The sequence below is a fragment of the Protopterus annectens genome, chromosome 3.part0, assembly GCF_019279795.1.
Source record: "Protopterus annectens isolate FY-2018-M chromosome 3.part0, PAN1.0, whole genome shotgun sequence".
Taxonomy (NCBI): domain Eukaryota; kingdom Metazoa; phylum Chordata; order Ceratodontiformes; family Protopteridae; genus Protopterus; species Protopterus annectens.
The window spans coordinates 504,044,133-504,066,757 of NC_056731.1; the positions used below are offsets into that span (position 1 = coordinate 504,044,133).

At 35.5% G+C, this 22,625-nt stretch overlaps 1 protein-coding gene and 1 pseudogene across 3 annotated transcripts in view; both read left to right on the forward strand.

Moving 5' to 3' along the window:
• The window catches only part of LOC122797313, a 141,613-nt pseudogene extending 136,310 nt beyond the window's left edge, over positions 1 to 5,303 (forward strand).
• CTNND2 (catenin delta 2) overlaps positions 1 to 22,625 on the forward strand; it is a 6,416,678-nt gene that overhangs the window by 4,571,270 nt on the left and 1,822,783 nt on the right. The gene's annotated exons all lie outside the window — the stretch shown is intronic.

Sequence of the window (22,625 nt, forward strand, 5' to 3'; positions counted from 1 at the left end):
TATCAATTTTGCGTTGGACATGGCCTTGTATGTCAGGCAGAGATCACCTCTGAGTAGGCGGTATGCAACTGAGTACAGCTGAAGTTTCTTCAGTCGAGCTGCATAGGGCATCTGTGTGAGGCCAGTGATCCTCTTGCTGAGGTACTTCTGTGGTCTTTCCAGCTGTTGCAGGTGTCTTGTAATTGATGCTGTGTTTTTGGCTTTGGAGAGAGCTGTTTTAACCTGAGTGTCTGTGATTTCAGGGGCAGTACATTTGTCTGGCATGGTTATGGGCCCTTTTGGGGGGTGAGAGGGGGGTGAAGTTTGCACTGAACCTGTCTGCCAGGATGTTGGTGATGTCAGTCGGTTCACTGTATTTTGTGCCATTCTGCACTAACTCTGAGCAGATCTGAGAATTGCCACTTAAATTCTTGACATTGCTAAAGAATGCCTTGTGGTTATCTTTGGAGTCCTTGGCAATTTTTCTTTCGAACCTAGCCTTGGATGATTTTATGAGGCATCGTAGTTTCTTGCTGTTACTGATCAGGGATGTCTTCCCTTCTTGGGATTTTACTCTTTTCATTACTAGTTTCCTCCTTCTATTGTACATATTGTTTATGGCAGGGGTCCACCAGACTGGTTTCCTTTCCTTGGAGGAGTGAGTCTTGGTTTTGCTTGGGATAGCACAATCCATGCATTCTTGTAGGTGACCATAGAGTGCATTAGTAAAGGATTTTGCAGCTTGGACAGCATTATCCTTTAGCATGGGGACTCTGAAGCTTTCCACCTTGGTCTTAAATAACGTGAAGTTTGCTTTTGAAAAGTTTTTCACGGTGGTTTCTTCGACCGGGGATGGGGGCGGAATGTGGATATCCAGAGTGATTAGTTTATGGTCAGATCAAACCAGCAAGGGGTTGACCTCCAGTGTGGAACACCGGTCGCCCATGTTGGTGATGACTAGGTCCAATATGTTGTCACCTCTGGTGGGGGTGTTAACCAGTTGATCCAGGGCATTTGAGTTTATAAATTTTAGGAAATGTTGGGCAAGGGAGTTTGTACTTGAGAAGTTCTTCCAGTTAATGTTTGGGTAATTGAAATCACCCAATATCAGGGTGTTTGGTAGGACTTTCATGCTTCCCAGTGTTCCCAGAATTGTAGAATGGGGGTCCTGGGACATGGTGGGTGATCTGTAGCAAGCTACAATTTGAATTGCAGTTTTGCCCATTGTTAGTTGCACATGGATGATCACTGAAGCATCGTGCTGTGCCACTAACCTGGAGGTGTGGGTATCCTTGATGAATATGGATATGCCCCCACCTTTTGTATTTCGGTCTGGGTTTTTTGGCCAAAATGTATGGTATGAGTTGTAGCCTGGTAATGCTGGGATGCTCTCTGGAGCCTTAAACCAAGTTTCTGTTACTTCACATATATCAATTTTCTCCATACTGAGGAGTGCCTCAAGTGCGTGCATTTTGAGGTTTAGACTTCTGGCATTGAGTAGCATTACCCTCAGTTTTTTGTTACTTATGCTATTTATGGTGGTGGGTTTGTCTTTTGAGCCTTGCCTAAAAAAGGCACTATGGGGGTGGCAAGAGCCCTGGCCAGTATTCGAAAGCCTAGGTGTGACATTTGCAAGCCGTCTCTAGCGAAGCAGCGTGGCTTGTTGAGCATGTCATCCCATGCTGACAGACACTGGATCCCCTTTGAATGACACCAGAAGTTTAGTCAATTGTTGAAATTGGTAATTTTTTTCTTTATACTATGGTATCAGTCTTGGTGAGGGCAGGATGCTACTCAGGGTTAGGGTCATACCGGCCTGGGCTATGTGATCAGAGAGTTCCGCCATGTCTCTTTTCATGTAGTCCAGGGAGGTATGTCTCAGGTCATTCACACCAACATGGACAATGACAGAGTCATATCTGTACTTCTTCTGGAGTGACCTGAGCACTTGTGTTATGTGGCGGATCCTGGCACCCAACAGGCAGTTAACAGTAACCTTCTCCTTGTTCAGCCTAGTGGGTGGGATGTCAGTGTGCCTGACTATAGAGTCACCTATTACTAGTATGTTGGGTATGTTATTTTTGCCTTAAGAGCTGTGATTGCATGGCACACTGGTTTAGTAAAGTATGTTTTTCTTGGTTTGTGTTGGGGGGGGTGAAGGTTGCTTGGATGTCTGCTTTGGAGGTCTCTGTTGCTTTTGCAGATTTTTATTTAGAGCCTCTGAATATGTTTTCATGTATTTATGTGTGTTTTTTGCTGGTGCTGGTTTCTTACGTCTATGTGAGACTGGTTGTGTGATGCAAGTAATTCCCTTCTCCTCTTGACTGTCTGGTTCAGTCTTGGGTTGAGAGAGCATAGCCTCTAGTTTGGCTGCATAATTCCATCTCTCGCATGTATCAGTGTTTAGTGGTAGGAGGAGAGGGTTGTCTTTGTACATGAGGCAGTCGTAGCATTGCCTCAAAATGCCCAGATTCACCAATTGGACTGGAGAGTACACCTGAAACTGCCCTTTTGACATGCCTGGATAGATACAGTGAACTATTTTACTGATTGGCTGGTAAATTTGAATAGAGAGCCTTGTCCTTCTCTACAGTATATGGAAGCAAATGTTGCTACCCATCGTAAGTCTGAGACATCTGTTTAAAGTTCTTGACTGGTTGGGGAATTTGAAGGGGTAACCCAGGATTCATATTGAGTTGCTGCATCCACCAACCTAGTTCTGTTTTCAAACAGGGAAGAAGAGGAATGGCAGTGCCAAAGAGGTGAGGATGCTGGGACCAGACTGTTTTCAAAAATCACTGGAACTTCCTCATGTAAAGTTTTAGGCAACATGGGAATTATAGAGGCCATGAACCCAAGGAGTCTTAGGAACTCCCTGGCAATGATGTTGGAAAGAGTTAGAAGTGATTCCATAAAAGCTATGAGAGATAGAGCTTTCTCTGAAGGAAGAAGTGCCATCATCAAGTCTGTCCTGAACCTGCACCCCAGAAAAATGAAATCCTGACTGGGTGTTAGAGTAGATTTGTTGTAATTTATTGTGAACCCCAAGCCTTGCAGAAAAGGAATAACTAGATTTAGGTGTTGAAGCAGAAGACCTGGACTGCTGGTTAGAAAAAGAGGGTCGTCCAGGTAAGGGTAAACTTGAATACCTTTTAATCTTACGAAAGCAATGGCTGGAGCTAGACACTTTGTGAAGACCCTTGGAGTAGTGGAAAGACCAAAAGGCAAGGCAGAGAACTGAAAGTGCCAAGAACCCACCGAGAAACATATGAATTTCCTGAAGTGAAGGTGAATAGGAATGTGCAGATACATCGAAGCTAAGAATGCTTGCAGAGGAACCAGAGGGAGAAGAAAGTGTATTGATAGCATCCTGAAAGAAGGTGTGATGAACCCACCCTGGCCCAGCAATCAAGGAGCCTCAATCCTCACCAATAGCACCAGGGAGGTTGTTTCCTAGAAGAGGAAAGGATAACTAATACACACAGTAAAGTACAATTTCCCTTAAGTGCATACAGACATCACAGTCACTCTGGGGCTGGTTGCTCCTTTGCTCACCAGGTCCCCAATAAGACTCCCCACTGGCACAGCTATAGGGTCCAGGTCTCCGCCTAGCTGGGCAAGCTAAAACCTCCAGTACCCTCTCTGTCCAACCAGTGCTTCGTGCCCATGCCCAAGTAGCTGACACAACACACACACACTTTGAGAAGAGGTTATACAACCACACAGACCATCCTGGGAAAAGGCTGGCACAGGTTCTCCAGCTGTGCCCCTCTTACCCAGACCATATGGTAGTAATTCCTGCCACTACCCAGCTAATAATTATCAGCTACTAAAAGGCCCTTAAAAGGGTGTCCAGTTATTACTGTGCAATGTTATAATCCAATGGTAGTATGAATAACAGTCAAGGCTTAATTTGAAGTGACTTAGACAGTAAAATCTGTAAATATGTAATGTACTTTAGAGGTTAAATTATCTCTACATAAACCAGCCACAGGTAAAGGTTTTAAAATATTTAATAATAAATAATTAAAACACAAGACAAAACTACTACAGTAGAATGATACACAAGTTCAGAGAGCACACAGAAACTTAAAAAAAAAATTGTAGGAAAGATCTGATTTCAAAGAAAAATACTTAGTCTAGCTTTCTTCTAAGTTTAACTATTCCTAAGAGAAATAACAGTGCTATAATCCTACTTACATACATAAAACATAACCAGTGCTGGGTTAGATGTCCAAGATCAAAATACTTTTTGTCTCTCACTTAACAATAGTTTTTAAGCACTAACCAACAGCTCTCTAAGGCCCTCCCAAATTACATAATTTTGACACTTAGTCTGGAGTTCCCAGGCCACAAACTGCATTATTTAGCAAGCTAACACCTGCTTAGGAGACTACAACAATAAAAGGCATTTCACATATACACTCTAGCAGAAACCAGAGCAATAAAGCACCTTCCACATGTAAATCTTGGCCCTTTACTTTAACCTTAAAACAATGGGCATGAAACATTCATCCAGACTCACTGGAGCCAACGTGTAAAACATCAAAGTTGTCAGCTTAAGAGTTGGTTATAATGGGTGAACCTATTAGGTTGGAGAGAGAGACTTCATGGGCAATTGGGCTATTAGCGAAGTTGCAATGAAGTGGAGAAGTGCCTATCCAGAAGAAAAAAGCTTTACAAAGAGTGTTTCAGAGTGAATTTTACAATGCTGTATGACAGGTTTATGAGCAAGTACAGGAAACTGTAGACATCAGTAGTAGGCCAGAAGTGAGAGCCCATGCTACTGCCAAGCCAACAGTAGCAGCATTTGCTGCCAGTGAAGGGCATTCACATCCCAGGGTTGTTGAATTACCTAAAATGGAAGAGGGTCTTGGATTTAAGAGCAGAACTCTCCTATTAACATCTCTTACATCATTCCTGGAGGCATTGCAGACAGACATGGAGGGTTAAAATGAGGAGACCAACTTCTTTCCATAAATGGAGTGAGTGCTGAATGGGAACATCATGAAAAAGCAGTGTAGTTGTTTAAAGCTGCCCAAGGAAGAGTCAATCTAGTTGTACAATGCACTCCAAAAGTCCTGGAGGAAATGGAATCGCAGTTTGAAAAAATGAGGTCTGCAAAACACAGACAGCCAAACAACTTTTTGTGTGCTTTCCCCCCTTCCCCAAAGAATCATAAATTTTTCCTTGTTTATAACTGGTCACAATGCTGTATAAAGGACTTTTTTGGATCTTTTGTAGCTCAAGCATTTCAGTTTGTGATTTATGCAGACTACGTTTGCCAGTACTTTTTTCAAGTGCTGTATAACAGATGGTGTTAGCATTGTGTTAAGAGATAAAATAAGTACATACATGTTTTCTTTTTCTGTAAATGCAGTATATATGTATGCTTCCATTTATATAGTTATACGGTATTTTTTTCTACAAATGCAGTGTGTATGTATGCTTCCATTTATATAGTTGTAAGGTATTTTTTTCTGTAAATGCAGTGTGTATGTATGCTTCCATTTATTTAGTTGTAAGCTATTTTTTTCTGTAAATGCGGTGTGTATGTATACTTCCATTTATATAGTTGTAGGTATTTTTTTCTGTAAATGCAGTGTGTATGTAAGCTTCCATTTATATAGTTGTAAGGTATTTTTTCTGTAAATGCAGTGTGTATGTATGCTTCCATTTATATAGTTATAAGGTATTTTTTTCTGTAAATGCAGTGTGTATGTATGCTTCCATTTATATAGTTGTAGGTATTTTTTGCTGTAAATGCAGTGTGTATGTATGCTTCCATTTATATAGTTGTAAGGTATTTTTTTCTGTAAATGCAGTGTGTATGTATGCTTCCATTTATATAGTTATAAGGTATTTTTTCTGTAAATGCAGTATGTATGTATGCTTCCAGTTATATAGTTATAAGGTATTTTTTCTGTAAATGCAGTATGTATGTATGCTTCCATTTATATAGTTATAAGGTATTTTGTCTGTAAATGCAGTATGTATGTATGCTTCCATTTATATAGTTATAAGGTATTTTTTTCTACAAATGCAGTGTGTATGTATGCTTCCATTTATATAGTTATAAGGTATTTTTTTCTGTAAATGCAGTGTGTATGTATGCTTCTATTTATATAGTTGTAGGCATTTTTTTCTGTAAATGCAGTGTGTATGTATGCTTCCATTTATATAGTTGTAAGGTATTTTTTTCTGTAAATGCAGTGTGTATGTATGCTTCCATTTATATAGTTGTAAGGTATTTTTTTCTGTAAATGCAGTGTGTATGTATGCTTCCATTTATATAGTTATAAGGTATTTTTTTCTGTAAATGCAGTGTGTATGTGTGCTTCCATTTATATAGTTGTAAGGTATTTTTTTCTGTAAATGCAGTGTGTATGTATGCTTCCATTTATATAGTTATAAGGTATTTTTTCTGTAAATGCAGTATGTATGTATGTTTCCATTTATATAGTTGTCAGGTATTTTTTCTGTAAATGCAGTATGTATGTATGCTTCCATTTATGTAGTTATAAGGTATTTTTTTCTACAAATGCAGTGTGTATGTATGCTTCCATTTATATAGTTATAAGGTATTTTTTCTGTAATTGCAGTGTGTATGTATGCTTCCATTTATATAATTGTAGGTATTTTTTTCTGTAAATGCAGTGTGTATGTGTGCTTCCATTTATATAGTTGTAAGCTATTTTTTTCTGTAAATGCAGTGTGTATGTATGCTTCCATTTATATAGTTGTAAGGTATTTTTTCTGCAAATGCAGTGTGTATGTATGCTTCCATTTATATAGTTATAAGGTATTTTTTCTGTAAATGCAGTATGTATGCATGCTTCCATTTATATAGTTATAAGGTATTTTTTCTGTAAATGCAGTATGTATGTATGCTTCCATTTATATAGTTATAAGGTATTTTTTCTGTAAATGCAGTGTGTATGTATGCTTCCATTTATATAGTTATAAGGTATTTTTTTCTACAAATGCAGTGTGTATGTATGCTTCCATTTATATAGTTATAAGGTATTTTTTCTACAAATGCAGTGTGTATGTATGGTTCCATTTATATAATTATAAGGTAGCCTTGCCCATTAGTCTTGCATTAAACAGAAATATTTCATGAACTCAGTAATGTTATATCACAGATTGCAAATTCCTGTACATTATTTATCACTTTTCAACTAAAGTAATTATTTATTTGAAAAGCAATTAAATTCGTGACTCTTCTGAAGCACTACAGCTCAATTGTACACTAAACTGCAGTATTACTTAACTATAGACACCTAGAAGTAAGTCCATAAACTTTTTATTTAATAAACTCTTCTGATTTACTTTGTCAGAGATTTGGTATGCATGTCTAGGCTTAAAAAGTCCTTTGTGGTTATTAGCCTAGTAAACACCTATGAACCTATAATCTCATATAATATTAGACTATTTTTTAATCATTTCTGAATACTGAAACTGTGAATAGACAGGTTTTCGAAAAGGTTGCATACACAGTGCGTAGTCTCTCTCCAACAGCTCCCCAGAAGGCTTTACAGTGCCCTTCTAGGGCTGTCTGCCTTGTTCTTCTAAGTTGCACTTAGAAGCATTTTTAACCATTATGCTTATGTCCTGTAATGGAAGCCGCAGTGATGCAGCAGTAGCATTGTTGTCTCACAGCAAGAGGTTCTCCCGTTCAATTCTCGGCTGGAACGCCTTCTGTGTGGAGTCTGCTTGTCCTCCCCGCTATCGAGTGGCATTCGAAAGACATGCGTGAATGGGCTTGCCTTCGTTGAAGGTTGGGCATCGAGCTGGCACCTCGGCACCGTAAAAATCTATTGCCAATAATTAGCAGACCGGAGTTCCACTGTGGTGACCCCTAACCGGGAAAAGACAAAAGAAGAACATGCTTATGTCCTGGGATATTTTCATGTCTATTTGTGACCCATTAATGCTCCAGTGTACAAGCTCCACTTAAATTTCATGTGAATGTCTATGACTGTGAAAATGGAGACTTTTAATGTAATTTTTCTTCAGTGAGTGCATTTTTCATGAAAGAAACTTGCCCTTTCTTGAAGTATATTTAAACATACTGCCTCTGATATATCTGTACCCTGGAGAAAGGGAAAAACACACGTGCTAATTTTGCAAGTGGAGATATTATTCCCTAGTGTTTCTACTCTTTTATCCACTCCCAGCTGCCTTTCTATTCCTTTATTTCATTCTTATTGGTCCTGCCTTCCTCACCAGGCTCCTTACATGTGGTAGCGCACTTTAAGGAAGAAAAGTGAAATAGAGGTGGTTTCACAGCAAACATTTTAACTGTTACCATGCAATATAAAAGTCAGAAACCATATCTTCTCCATAATGGATTTTTATTTCCCAAAATGGTTGAAGATTAACCAACTTGGTCATAGCCTTTGCAGGATATAACCCAAATAGTTTAGGCTGTTGCAGCAGTGCCCTATTAGAACATGTACTGTTATGGTAAGTTTAAAAAAAAAAAAAAAAAAAAAAAAACAAGTAATCTCTGTGCCATCCCCGAAGTCTCAAAACAACCCACTAAAGTGAATTTTTGTTTAAATGTGCAGGTTTAAGGTATGTTGAACTTAGAAGAAAGTACGAGGAGTATAAATTCTACGAGGAGTACAGCTTGCAGATCGGAGAAACTATTTACATCCCACCATTCGCCAATTGTCTAGTTGATGTAAATAGTTTCTCCGATCTGCAAGCTGTACTCCTCATAGAATTTATACTCCTCATACTTTCTTCTAAGTTCAACATACCTTAAACCTGCACATTTAAACAAGAATTCATCTCTAAATAGCGTATATGATATAATTAAGTCACCCTTTTGCTGTCTATAACTGAGTCCATGTAAGTTTTAAGTAGGTGCGCTGGTTTTCTTTAAATTAATGAGACATGCAATGCATTAGATAAACTGGTGATCCTCTGTATTTCCAGAAGCTGTAAGTGTTGTGTGTGTATAGGTGAATAGAAGACTGTGTCCGTGAATGTGATCAGATGAGGGAGGTGAGTTTCATGATTGCTGAGAGAGAGTGTGTGTGTGCGTGTGTGTGTGTGTGTGTGTGTGTGTGTGTGTGTGTGTGTGTGTGTGTGTGTGTGCGTGTGTGTGTGTGTGTGTGTGTGTGTGTGTGTGTGTGTGTGTGTGTGTGTGTGTGTGCGCGCGTCTCTATCTATCCATGTCGTATAGTGGAGCACAATCCTATTTAATATTTTGATTACTGGGATTATCTTCAGTTCCAGGTTAAACTCAGTGTCAGTGCCTGGACATGTAGATCAGAGTTCTCACCTGTCTGAGTTGGTGGTACCACAGGTGGATATAAAAAAAATACCACATAATTTACCAAAGAGAGAAGGGTGTGCTTTAAAATGTTTTCATTCAAAAACAGATCACACTTATAAAACTATCATACATTATATATAGAAAATGAAAGTTAGAATGACATATAAGGTGGAAAGACAAATGTACAAAAATGAAAAAAAAGGAAAATGGACAAACATGAAGATACAACTAAAACAATCTTGAAAAATAATTTATTGTGTACCCTTCCAAACACAGGTTTAATATTCCAAGTAAAATTCCAGATAAAAGTTAGCGCTTTCGGCAAGTTAAATTAACCCGCCTTCATCAGACAAAACAGCAAGATCACATTATAAAAAAACTTATATATTACAATCAAATTTCAAAGGCCAGTCGTAAAAAATAGCATTCGCCAATTATTTAGTCTCCATGGGAACCTTAAAGTTGTAGCTAGCAAGTGTACGCTTTAAAAAACAAATACTGTCACGTTAAAGGTAATAATTAACACAGACGGATATGCATACACTAAATCAATCATATTATAAACTAGCTCGTCCGTTAGAGTATTGCACAAGAAAATATTTAACATCCAGTAGCATACATTAAAACAGTTTAAATGTATTTTATAGTGATGATGACACCTAATGAAGTGCACTCGCATAAATCGTGCTTCTTACAAGAAGATCATATAACCCAAAACCAGTTCAGCAAAATAGTAGCCGTGATGCCCCTGATCCAATTACTGCAAATAGGATATAAATGTGTATTTCAGGCATTCGACTAATGTGTAAAAGGAAAAATAATTATATATATATATGGAAAAATGTTAATCACGCTCAAAGATAAGCGTGTGTTGGAGAGCCGGAAGATAGAATAGGCTTAATGTTGCTTTGTCGCTGTAGTGCATGCTAAAATAAGCTAAACCCAACATAAATCTAAATAAAGAAAAATATAATGCAAAACACTTGTAAAATCCTGGGGTTTAAAATAGTTTTTAGTATATAGGAAGTAAGTGTAATACTCCTACTAAAAAACATATATCCAGGGTGAATCAATTAGTTAGTATCAACTTATGAACCGGGAATGTGCCATAGTAAAGCATAAAGTATGTATGAGTCCGACAAAGTACGACCTACAAACTGACATGGTCATCGAAAGATGACTCGCAAATCATTAATGGCTTAAAATTACTGTAAATAGTGTCAAAATGAAAATACCCTAAACTCCACATGATGTTATTACTACGATGTTCTACCCAGAAGAAAGGGGATATATACAACTATAGAATTTACTTTAATCCTTAATAATGTTAAAAATACCGAGTGACTTAAAAAGTCATGCTTGGATGTACAGTAATTGACTATATTAGTTAACCCTGTAATAGTGTAACAGTGATTATGGCCAATATTAAAATCCTAATATGATAGGGGCTAGTTCAAAACTACATAGAGAAATTCCAGCCCACAATCAATGGAGATATTAGGGAAAACTTGGACATAAAAGTACCAAGGTCCGAAAATATGACGTTTGACCTACCTATTATAAGATAACCATTTTAAGACACATTTAATTGAAAGTGCCTCATTGATGCCAGGAAATAGATGGGCTCTAGTTCTAATCTGCCATAATAGTTCATCAATTTCTAAGCGAATTTGCCATGGGCCACCCCTTATATCCATTTCTCTCTGTTGTAGGACTAGGTATTGAAAAGAATGTCCTGTATACTCAATGCAATGTCTAGCTAAAGCATTAGTAACATCCTCTTTTATTATAGCATGTTGGTGTTCATAAATTCTATTTTTTAGCTTTCTCTCGGTCTTGCCGATATAAAATGCATTGCAGAGGTTACAGAGGGCAACGTAAGTGACAGACTTAGACTGACAATTAAAGTGTCCAGTAATTTTATATTCCCTGCCATTAATACTAAAATGATTAACGACCTTGATATATTTACACTGGGGGGTACACAATCCGCACCTAAACATCCCGTGGGGTCTATTTGGACTACGAGTTGGTCTTCCTCTTTCAAGAATTGCTTTCATATTATCCCCTCTTCTATAGGTGATCCTAGGGCATTCTCCTAAAAGAGTACAAAGAGGCCTATCATACTTAATGATGTCCTAATTCTTATTCACGATTTCCCTGATTTTTTGAGAGTTTAGTGAATAAGTATGCAAAAACTTGTATTAAACTTACAACTCTCGTTTTTGTTGTTAATAGCTGTTACAGTTAATTGCAATGGTGACTGTTCATTACTAAACATTGAATTGTTATTAGCATGACCTGAAAGGATTGGAAAGAAGTGACCTTCATCGTGTTTATGCGATACCTCTGTCACAACTTTAGATATCAAAGTCAGCGGGTAACCCCTAGATACAAACATATTAGTGAGGTTAATGCATTCCAAAGTAAAATCCTCTGGGTCTGTCACCATACGGGCAGCACGTACGATCTGCCCTTTAATAACAGCCTTCTTTTGGTGGTACGGATGGTTACTTGAAAAATGTAATAAGGAATTTGAATATGTCGGTTTTCTGTATATCCGACTTTTAAACCTTTGATTGATTCTGTCATTAATGAGCATAATGTCAAGGTAATTAATCTGAACATCTTCAATGCTGTAAGTGAATTCCAGGAAATCTGTTGTTTCAGTAATTCTATCAATAAATAGGGGAATCAGTTCTCTTTTGCCACCCCAAATACAAAAAATGTCATCCTGGTACCGAGTGTACCAGGTGACATGCTGTAGAAATAACTCATCTTTAAATAAAAAGGTAGACTCCCAGAAAGCAAGAACAGCATTTGCAAAAGTACCACCACAAGGCGAGCCCATAGCTATGCCTGAAGTTTGCAAATAAAAGTTGTTTTCAAAAATAAAGAAGTTGTTGGCTAGAACAATTTCCAATAGAGTCTCTACCAAATTGATGGTATCATGCTCCACATTTTTGGACAACATAAAATCCCTTACCCAGGCAAGGCCAACATTTTGTGGTATGACAGTGTATAAATCTTTGACGTCTATAGTCAAGAGCAATACACCCTCACTGTAGGTGAGTTTGTTGATGTTCTCCAAGAAAGACCAAGAGTCTTTACAAATATGCTTCTCACTGTCAATGAGAGGTCTTATAATACTGTCTACGTATTTGGCACATGCCTGGGTAATGGAACCCCTCCCATCAACGATGGGTCTAAATGGAGGTGCCTCCAATCGTTTATGTAATTTAGGTGTTCCAAAAAATGCTGGAATTCTTGGGGCCGGCATAGTCAAATATTTATGAGTGTCCATATCAATATAACCCTCAAGGAACAAGTCATTTAAGATGTTGTTGATTTTTCTATATGCCCCATGTATCTCATTTAGAGAGGATAATTTGTAAGCGGGAGTGTCAAGGTGGTTGAGACATGTATTCCACATATTTACAATGGTCCATGAAAACAATTCCACCTCCTTTATCCGGTTTCATGGCCCTAATGTGACAATCCCGTAACAAGTGAATGAAATCCCTTTCTAAAGGAGTAATATTAGAGAAATGTTTTTGATTGTTGTACATGACCTCATTTTTAATAGCCCATAAATCCATCTCACACATTTTTTCAAATGTGTGTAGAGTCGGGTGTAAAGGAGGATTATATGAGCTAGCTACCTTAAGTAGACTAAGTGTGGATGTGTCATTACCCATGAGAAAGTTCAAATTAAGTTTATGTGTGTATACTTTTAAATCAATAATTAATTTACCTATATCCATATGACGGCCAGGGACAAAGGAAAAATCCTTCGCCAAAAAATCAACAATATCTTGCTGAATGGTCAAAGTAGTATAATTATACACAGTAAAATCTCCATTAGTACTTTTATATAGTTTTGGTTGTATACCAAAATCTAATAAGTCAATCATCTCCTGCGCCCCCGTCTCCTGTTCCTCGTGTTGTTCTGCGTTTGAGCATGGGGGCGATTGTTCCCCCGAGAGTTGTTCACCAATTGAAAATCCTGGTTGTTGGTAATATTTTGGGATTCAAGATAGTCCGTAGCCGTAGTCAACGGCTCTCCGTCTTCCATAGGGAGATTTATCTGGTTGCTATTATTATTAAGCCTAGGGCTCCTTCTTAAAGCAGGTCTTTGATTGACATGATTGTTATTGGTATTCGATGGCTGGGTTTGAATGGGATGTGAGTTATTTGAGTCATTGTCCAAGTTGTCAATGGAATTAATAGTTGACCGCTGTAAAAGTCTAGGGTAAGCACATCTATTTGCATAGTCTTTACTGTCTCTAGCCAGTTTCTTTTTCTTAGTAAATATCAATTTGTCCATAGTGGCATCAATGCTAGAGAAAATTTTACAATATTCATATTTATATCGAGGAAACTCGACATCCAATTTAGTTCTTGGTAAAAAGGAGAATCCTCTGTTAACCCTACAGGAAAGTGCCATTGGCGTAAACCTTTAGGGATAATCCTGTTTTTAATGCATTCCTGTAAATATGATATCTCTAACTGTAATTTTTTACACTTAAACAACTTTGCATCAAAAAGGTCTATTTTGATGCCTAAGTTCTGGTTTTCCATATCTGGTTGGCCAGAACTACCACCTTCAGTGTTGACCCATGTTGTAAAAAAATTGTTTTTGTCCAAAAAATTATTAATTACCGGAATCTCATCCGAGTTATGAATAACGCTCCCATTGCTTCGTATTTGCGATGCAGGTTGTGCTATATCCCTCTGGGGCCGGTTACCGGTGAGTGGAACTAGATGTTGCTGTTCCGTAAGAACCACTGGTCGGTTAATTTCACCAGAAGAAGATGAGTGGTTAGTCATAAAATTTGGAGAATGCTGACCATTGGGTATAGATGCTTCATTAGAGTTCGTTGTAGAGGTATGTCTATTATTGATTTTAGAACTAATAGGTGGAGCCAGATTAGAAAAAGCATCCACCTTTTGAGTTTTTTTACAACACGGGTCAACACTGAAGGTGGTAGTTCTGGCCAACCAGATATGGAGAACCAGAACTTAGGCATCAAAATAGACCTTTTTGATGCAAAGTTGTTTAAGTGTAAAAAATTACAGTTAGAAATATCATATTTACAGGAATGCATTAAAAACAGGATTATCCCTAAAGCTTTACGCCAATGGCGCTTTCCTGCAGGGTTAACAGAGGATTCTCCTTTTTACCAAGAACTAATTGAATTATTCGATAGACAAGGGTTTGAATTTTTGCAAGCTCTTATAGTGTTTTACGCTAGTGACATCAATAAATTAAAAACAGAATTGGAAAAACTTGAAACTGACATCAAATTGGATGTCGAGTTTCCTCGATATAAATATGAATATTGTAGAATTTTCTCTAGCATTGATGCCACTATGGACAAATTGATATTTACTAAGAAAAAGAAACTGGCTAGAGACACTAAAGACTATGCAAATAGATGTGCTTACCCTAGACTTTTACAGCAGTCAACTATTAATTCCATTGACAACTTGGACAATGACTCAAATAACTCACATCCCATTCAAACCCACCCATTGAATACCAATAACAATCATGTCAATCAAAGACCTGCTTTAAGGAGGAGCCCTAGGCTTAATAATAATAGCAACCAGATAAATCTCCCTATGGAAGATGGAGAGCCGTTGACTACGGCTACGGACTATATTGAATCCCACAATATTACCAACAACCATGATTTTCAATTGGTGAACAACTCTCGGGGGAATAATCGCTCCCGTGCTCAAACGCAGAACAACATGAGGAACATGAGACGGGGGCGCAGGAGATGATTGACTTATTAGATTTTGGTATACAACCAAAACTATATAAAAGTACTAATGGAGATTTTACTGTGTATAATTATACTACTTTGACCATTCAGCAAGATATTGTTGATTTTTTGGCAAAGGATTTTTCCTTTGTCCCTGGCCGTCATATGGATATAGGTAAATTAATTATTGATTTAAAAGTATACACACATAAACTTAATTTGAACTTTCTCATGGGTAATGACACATCCACACTTAGTCTACTTAGGGTAGCTAGCTCATATAATCCTCCTTTACACCCGACTCTACACACATTTGAAAAAATGTGTGAGATGGATTTATGGGCTATTAAAAATGAGGTCATGTACAACAATCAAAAACATTTCTCTAATATTACTCCTTTAGTAAGGGATTTCATTCACTTGTTACGGGATTGTCACATTAGGGCCATGAAACCGGATAAAGGAGGTGGAATTGTTTTCATGGACCATTGTAAATATGTGGAATACATGTCTCAACACCTTGACACTCCCGCTTACAAATTATCCTCTCTAAATGAGATACATGGGGCATATAGAAAAATCAACAACATCTTTTTTTTTTCTCAAAAAATTTTTTATTAATTATATGAATAGCAAGACAATTAAAAGATTATACATAACAAGAAGGCATAAATGAACATATAACAATTCATCTAGTGATAACAACCTTCCTGAGTTTTTGATAAATTATTTAGAAATAAAACATACACCATATGTACACTATATACAAGTTAGGCAACCTGAGAGAAAAAAATAATATATATATATATTTAACATTAACTATTTAATATGTTTAGAACCTTTTCTAACACAACCTTTCTAATAGCTTTTTTTTTTTTTGGACTCCCACCTAAGTATCTTTGAGCATCAATAAATTTAAAAGCCATTTTCTGGAAAGTAACCCATTTTAATTTAGAACGATCAATCCAATTTTGTATTATATAAAGTTTTAGTAATGAGCAAATAAAAATGATAACATGAATATCAACTTTTGAAAGATGAATCAATGGAATATGTAGAATAGCAAATTCCCACGTCAACGTGGATTTTGATATCCCATTTTCTGCAGTCTGACTTTCAAAGATGTCCACAATCTGTGAGAAAAATGACAATACCATAGAATATGAAGGAGGTCTGCTTGGGGATGAGAACAGCATGAACACGAAGGGGACTTATTTGGGTTAAATTTGTTTAATTTGATTGGGGTAAAGTAGGCATCATTATTAATCATTAATTGTGTGTATGCTAATTTTTAAAAGGGATAAATTCCTTAGTGTGTCTAATAGCCAGGACTTTCTGAGATTCTGACAATTGGGAATTATAATTCAACCAAACATTAGATAAAAGACAGTTGTGGTCCATCATTAAAGAATTAATTAATTTATATGAGTTTGAGAGCATTTTATCAGATGATGAAAGTATTTTGATAATCGTGTTAAGGTTTTTCAATTGTGAGTCTATGGGGACCAGACATACAAATTTGTTTTTAATTATTGCTCATAGTTGTGTAAGAATTGGTGAGTAATTCCAGTTTACTTTCAATAACTTACGCCAGTCAGATAAAGGCAAGTCAAGATATTTCAAAACATCTCCTACTTTTAGATTTTTAATTAAAGGATAGTTTGTTAAGTTCAAAAGTTTATTGTCCAATAATATATTTGGGTTTAGATGAATTGGCTGAACATGGTGCGAGATCTTTTCTAGTTTACACATTTTGAGTAAGGTTTGGAAATCTCTAATCTTTTGTTTAAATACTGTAGATATATTTTAATAAATAAACTATCCAGAGAGATAAAGGGAATAGCTTCAGGATTTAAATTATTAGAAATGACATAATTATACCATAATTTTATCCATAAAGAGTGATTTGGATAAGAAGTGTTATTGAATTTAGAGATAGTAAGAAGTTTATTGGATGAGACAATCAAATAATAGAGATAAAGATTAGGTAAACCCAAACCTCCCTTGTCTTTCGAAAATGCCAATCTAGAATAGGAAATTCTAACAGATTTAGGGAACCATATGAATTTTGCCAAAGCTTTATTTACAGACTCAAAAACATTTTTGAAATTATCTGATCAGATGATGAGAATTGGTAAAGAAATTTAGGCAGAATATTCATTTTAATAATGGCCACCCTTGAAAGAAATGAAAGGTTTAGATGCTTCCATCTGTCCATATCAGACAATATAGAGTTCCATAATTTATTAATATTATTTTGAAAGGAAGATCTATTATTGTGTTCTAAATTGATTCCTAAATATTTTATATTATAAGTAAACTGAAAATGATCGTCTGGAAACAAAAAAAGATTTGTGTGCTAAATGATTTAAGGGAAAAATATGAGTTTTGTAGAATTTAAAAGATAGTTGGAAACCAAAGAAAAATAATCAATAGAATTCATTATTTTTCTGTAATCAGATAATGGAGTTTGAAAGTAGATTACTAAATCATCCAAAAAGCAGAGAAATTAATATTAGTATTAAGAATTCTAGGGATGTTATGAAAAGTATTTTGAGTAATAAACAATAGCAAAGGTTCTAAATAAATGTTGAAAAGAAAAGGGGACAATGGACAACCCTGTCTTGTTCCTTTAGTGATCTTTATCGGAGCAGAAAATTGACCATTAATGTATAGTCTAGTAAACATATTCTTGTATAAAACTTTTAAAAATTTATAAAGAATAAGGGAATATTAAAACATAACATAGTTTGAAATAGAAAGTTCCAACATACTCTGTCAAAGGCATTTGATGCATCTATAATCAAAGCATATATAGGGTTTGGATTTTTCTTAATGAGATGAAGTATAGTCTCTAAAGATAGAGTATTATCCCAAGCATGTCTCTGAGACATAAAACCTGATTGATCTGACAAGATAATTGAGGGCAAAATCCGTTTCAATCTGTTAGCCAGAATAGATGACAGAATCTTAATATCCACGTTAATTAAAGAAATGGGTCTATAATTTACTGGGTCAGATTTATCTTTATTATTTTTTAGAATTAGAATGGTTTTGGATGTGTTCCAATGAATATCTGAGATATCATTAACTCTTATGTGATTGTAAACTTTAAATAGAAAGGGAAGAACTACCAATTTGAAAGTTTTGAAAAATTCTGGAGTAAAACCATCAGGTCCCGGAGATTTACCCAATTTAAGATTATCTATTGAATCCGAGATTTCTTGTACCGATATAGGGGTAGAAAGTAGTTTTTGCTGATTATCATTAAGTTTAGGGAACTGCAAAGAGTCTAAAAAGAATTTTGAGTGATTATCTTTAACAGAATTAGAAGAACCTGAATATAACTCAGTGTAAAGAGAGATGAAAAGTTGAATAATCTCTTCATCAGTATTATATAATCTGTTATTATAAGATAAAGATGTAATATTTGGATTTCTGAAGTTAACTTTAATAATTCTCGCTAACAATTTAGATGGAACCTGGGCCCACTCTGAATATGAAGCAAGTAGCTTTTGTTCAGCTAAGGAGAGGTTATTTTGGTGAAGCAGAATTAAATCTTTCTGACAATCAAAAATTTGTTTTTCTAAAGTAGCATCATAGTTCAGACTAAGATGATTTTCCAACGAAGAAATTCTTGATTTTAAGAATTCCTCTTTCTTAAAGTATTGTTTTTTGAAAAAAGCAACTTTACTAATAAATAAACCTCTTAATCTTGCTTTACATGCAGCCCATTGTATGTCATAAGGAATGTCAGATGATTCAAGACTATTCACCATTTCATTTAGGATTTCTGAAGCTTGTTTGCAAATATCTTCATTTGACAATAAGTTATTATTTAAGGTCCACTTATTAAACATAGTTTTGTTTTTGATATTGGGTTTTATGTTCAATTTTAGTGAAATTCTCGAGTGATCCAAAAAGAATCTGGGTTCTGTAGTAAAGTCCACAATATATTTTGAAATATAATCTGAAATTAGAAAGAAGTCTAATCTGGACCACGAATGATAGCACTTAGAATAATAAGTATATATATCATTCTTGTTTATACTTTTAACAGTGCGGAGGGGATCTATTAAATTATATTCTGTCATCAAATCATTTATAGCCAGAGTAGATTGAAGATTATAGGTGACAGTGGAGCGAGAACGATCAATTACAGGGTTTATAACTGCATTCCAGTCACCACCCACTATAATATGATGATCCTTATAGGATGCAAGAATATTGTAAATTTTTAAAATGAACAAATGTTGTGAATTACATGGGCCATATAGATTTAAAATTAATAAGGGTTTGTCCAAACCAACAATAGAAGCGGTAAATAAGCACCACCTCCCCTCATCATCAAATTTCTCATCAATAATATTCCCAATTAATTTTTGTTTAATGATTATAGGTACACCTCTGGAGTTAGATGAGTCACCTGAAGCTATAATCTTTTTGATCCATTTTTTTAACTCTTTATTCCAATCAATACGTGAAATATGGGTCTCTTGAATAAAACAAATGTTAGCCTGTGATTTAAAGATCATATGAAATAATAGTGACTTTTTCGGTTTATCTTGAATGCCTCTAACATTCCAAGAATCTAAAATTATGTCAACAGGCATATTCTACAAGTATAATCATTATTGATGCTATAAAAGTGAACTCAAGGTGCAAATCCAACACAACATTAAAAAGAAGAAGAAAAAAATAAAAGAAAAAAACAGTCTTTAAGTATTCAAGCAAGTCATCAAATAACATTTGTTGAAAAAAAAGAAAAAAGGTTTTTTAAGAACCATGAAATGTATAATAATAACCTTTATCCTAACCCTAGTGCCTACCCACCAATCCCCTGTGATAAAGGAAGAGCAGAAGAACATAAAAAACATTGTAATTATAGATAATAATAACCTCAAGTTAGAATACAAATTACTCAAAGGAAGCCTAACATAACATAAAGTCCAAGTAATACTACTAAAAATATATACAAAATTAACTAATTTCAAGACGTCCAACATGCTTAATCCCTACTTCTAATACTAATCTAAAGCTCCTATCCTTAAATTGAAATTTATAGTGATTAAATGTATTTCCTCAAGTATTTCAAGAGAAAGAGAAACAAGTAAATAATAAATAAATCACACTCTGCTTAACTAGAACACTCTATCATAAGAAGTAATACAATTAAAACTGAAAGATATGTAAGATAACATATATAAGTATAACAAAACCAACTGGTAACATTATAATATAAGTAAATAAGCATAGCATTACTGAACTAAAGATAATAGTCATGCACTATCTACTGAACCTTCTTTAGTACTTTAGTGATAATTTCATTAATCAACATGACCATTAGTATGATAAAAGCACTAATACCTGTAGAATGAGTATTTAGTTATAGTTCAAATAAAGCAAAAAACAACTACCAAGCAACCATATCTCAAAATGAAAAACAATTCAGTCTGGAGATGCATCTATTAACTAGATAATAGTAGTACAGGAACTTATTCAAAATGAAATATTATAAGCTGTAAGGTTTTTAACACTAGTTAATATACATGAATAAAGTATAATTATATTATTAAATAGTAACTTAAACAGCATCATATATATTGGACTGAATGTACAACAATGTGCATACATATAATTTTAAATCTACTTTTTGAATATTTTACTAATGACTCTGTTAGGTTATGTAGCCATACTATTCTTCTAAGCTATAGATGTAACATAGCAAAACAGCATGAAAAGACAAGGCTTTTAAAGTAAACATTTTGAACATCTAATTAAAACAGAAACAAGCAAGCTAAATGCAGTAAATCTAAGGGCTTAAATATATACAGGTAGATTCAGCTAATCATATTAAAGATAGTTATTTCAAACCTTTCAAATAAGTAAAGGCTTTCTTAAACATAAACTACTAATCATAAATATCACATCCAGCCTCTGAGAAGAAAGAGAGCAGAGAATAGAAAGAACATGAAACTTTCATATGAACAGGTATACTTTGTAACATTTGTCAAATTAAACACTTCAGTATAATATAAAATATTGTATGAAAAGATATTCTGAATAGGAAAATATGTTCATTTCCTTACACATCCTTTAGAATTTTAATATATAAAACTAACCTGTTCATTTGTTTCCAGAAACATTTTCACTCTGCTTTATGAAAGTAGCAGCTTGCTTTGAAGTCATGCAGACACACTAAAAGTCATTGAATAAAAATCAACAACATCTTAAATGACTTGTTCCTTGAGGGTTATATTGATATGGACACTCATAAATATCTGACTATGCCGGCCCCAAGAATTCCAGCATTTTTTGGAACACCTAAATTACATAAACGATTGGAGGCACCTCCATTTAGACCCATCGTTGATGGGAGGGGTTCCATTACCCAGGCATGTGCCAAATACGTAGACAGTATTATAAGACCTCTCATTGACAGTGAGAAGCATATTTGTAAAGACTCTTGGTCTTTCTTGGAGAACATCAACAAACTCACCTACAGTGAGGGTGTATTGCTCTTGACTATGGACGTCAAAGATTTATACACTGTCATACCACAAAATGTTGGCCTTGCCTGGGTAAGGGATTTTATGTTGTCCAAAAATGTGGAGCATGATACCATCAATTTGGTAGAGACTCTATTGGAAATTGTTCTAGCCAACAACTTCTTTATTTTTGAAAACAACTTTTATTTGCAAACTTCAGGAGTAGCTATGGGCTCGCCTTGTGGTGGTACTTTTGCAAATGCTGTTCTTGCTTTCTGGGAGTCTACCTTTTTATTTAAAGATGAGTTATTTCTACAGCATGTCACCTGGTACACTCTGTACCAGGATGACATTTTTTGTATTTGGGGTGGCAAAAGAGAACTGATTCCCCTATTTATTGATAGAATTACTGAAACAACAGATTTCCTGGAATTCACTTACAGCATTGAAGATGTTCAGATTAATTACCTTGACATTATGCTCATTAATTACAGAATCAATCAAAGGTTTAAAAGTTGGATATACAGAAAACCGACATATTCAAATTCCTTATTACATTTTTCAAGTAACCATCCGTACCACCAAAAGAAGGCTGTTATTAAAGGGCAGATCGTACGTGCTGCCCGTATGGTGACAGACCCAGAGGATTTTACTTTGGAATGCATTAACCTCACTAATATGTTTGTATCTAGGGGTTACCCGCTGACTTTGATATCTAAAGTTGTGACAGAGGTATCGCATAAACGCGATGAAGGTCACTTCTTTCCAATCCTTTCAGGTCATGCTAATAACAATTCAATGTTTAGTAATGAACAGTCACCATTGCAATTAACTGTAACAGCTATTAACAACAAAAACAACGAGAGTTGTAAGTTTAATACAAGGTTTTTGCATACTTATTCACTAGACTCTCAAAAAATCAGGGAAATCGTGAATAAGAATTGGGACATCATTAAGTATGATAGGCCTCTTTGTACTCTTTTAGGAGAATGCCCTAGGATCACCTATAGAAGAGGGGATAATATGAAAGCAATTCTTGAAAGAGGAAGACCAACTCGTAGTCCAAATAGACCCCACGGGATGTTTAGGTGCGGATTG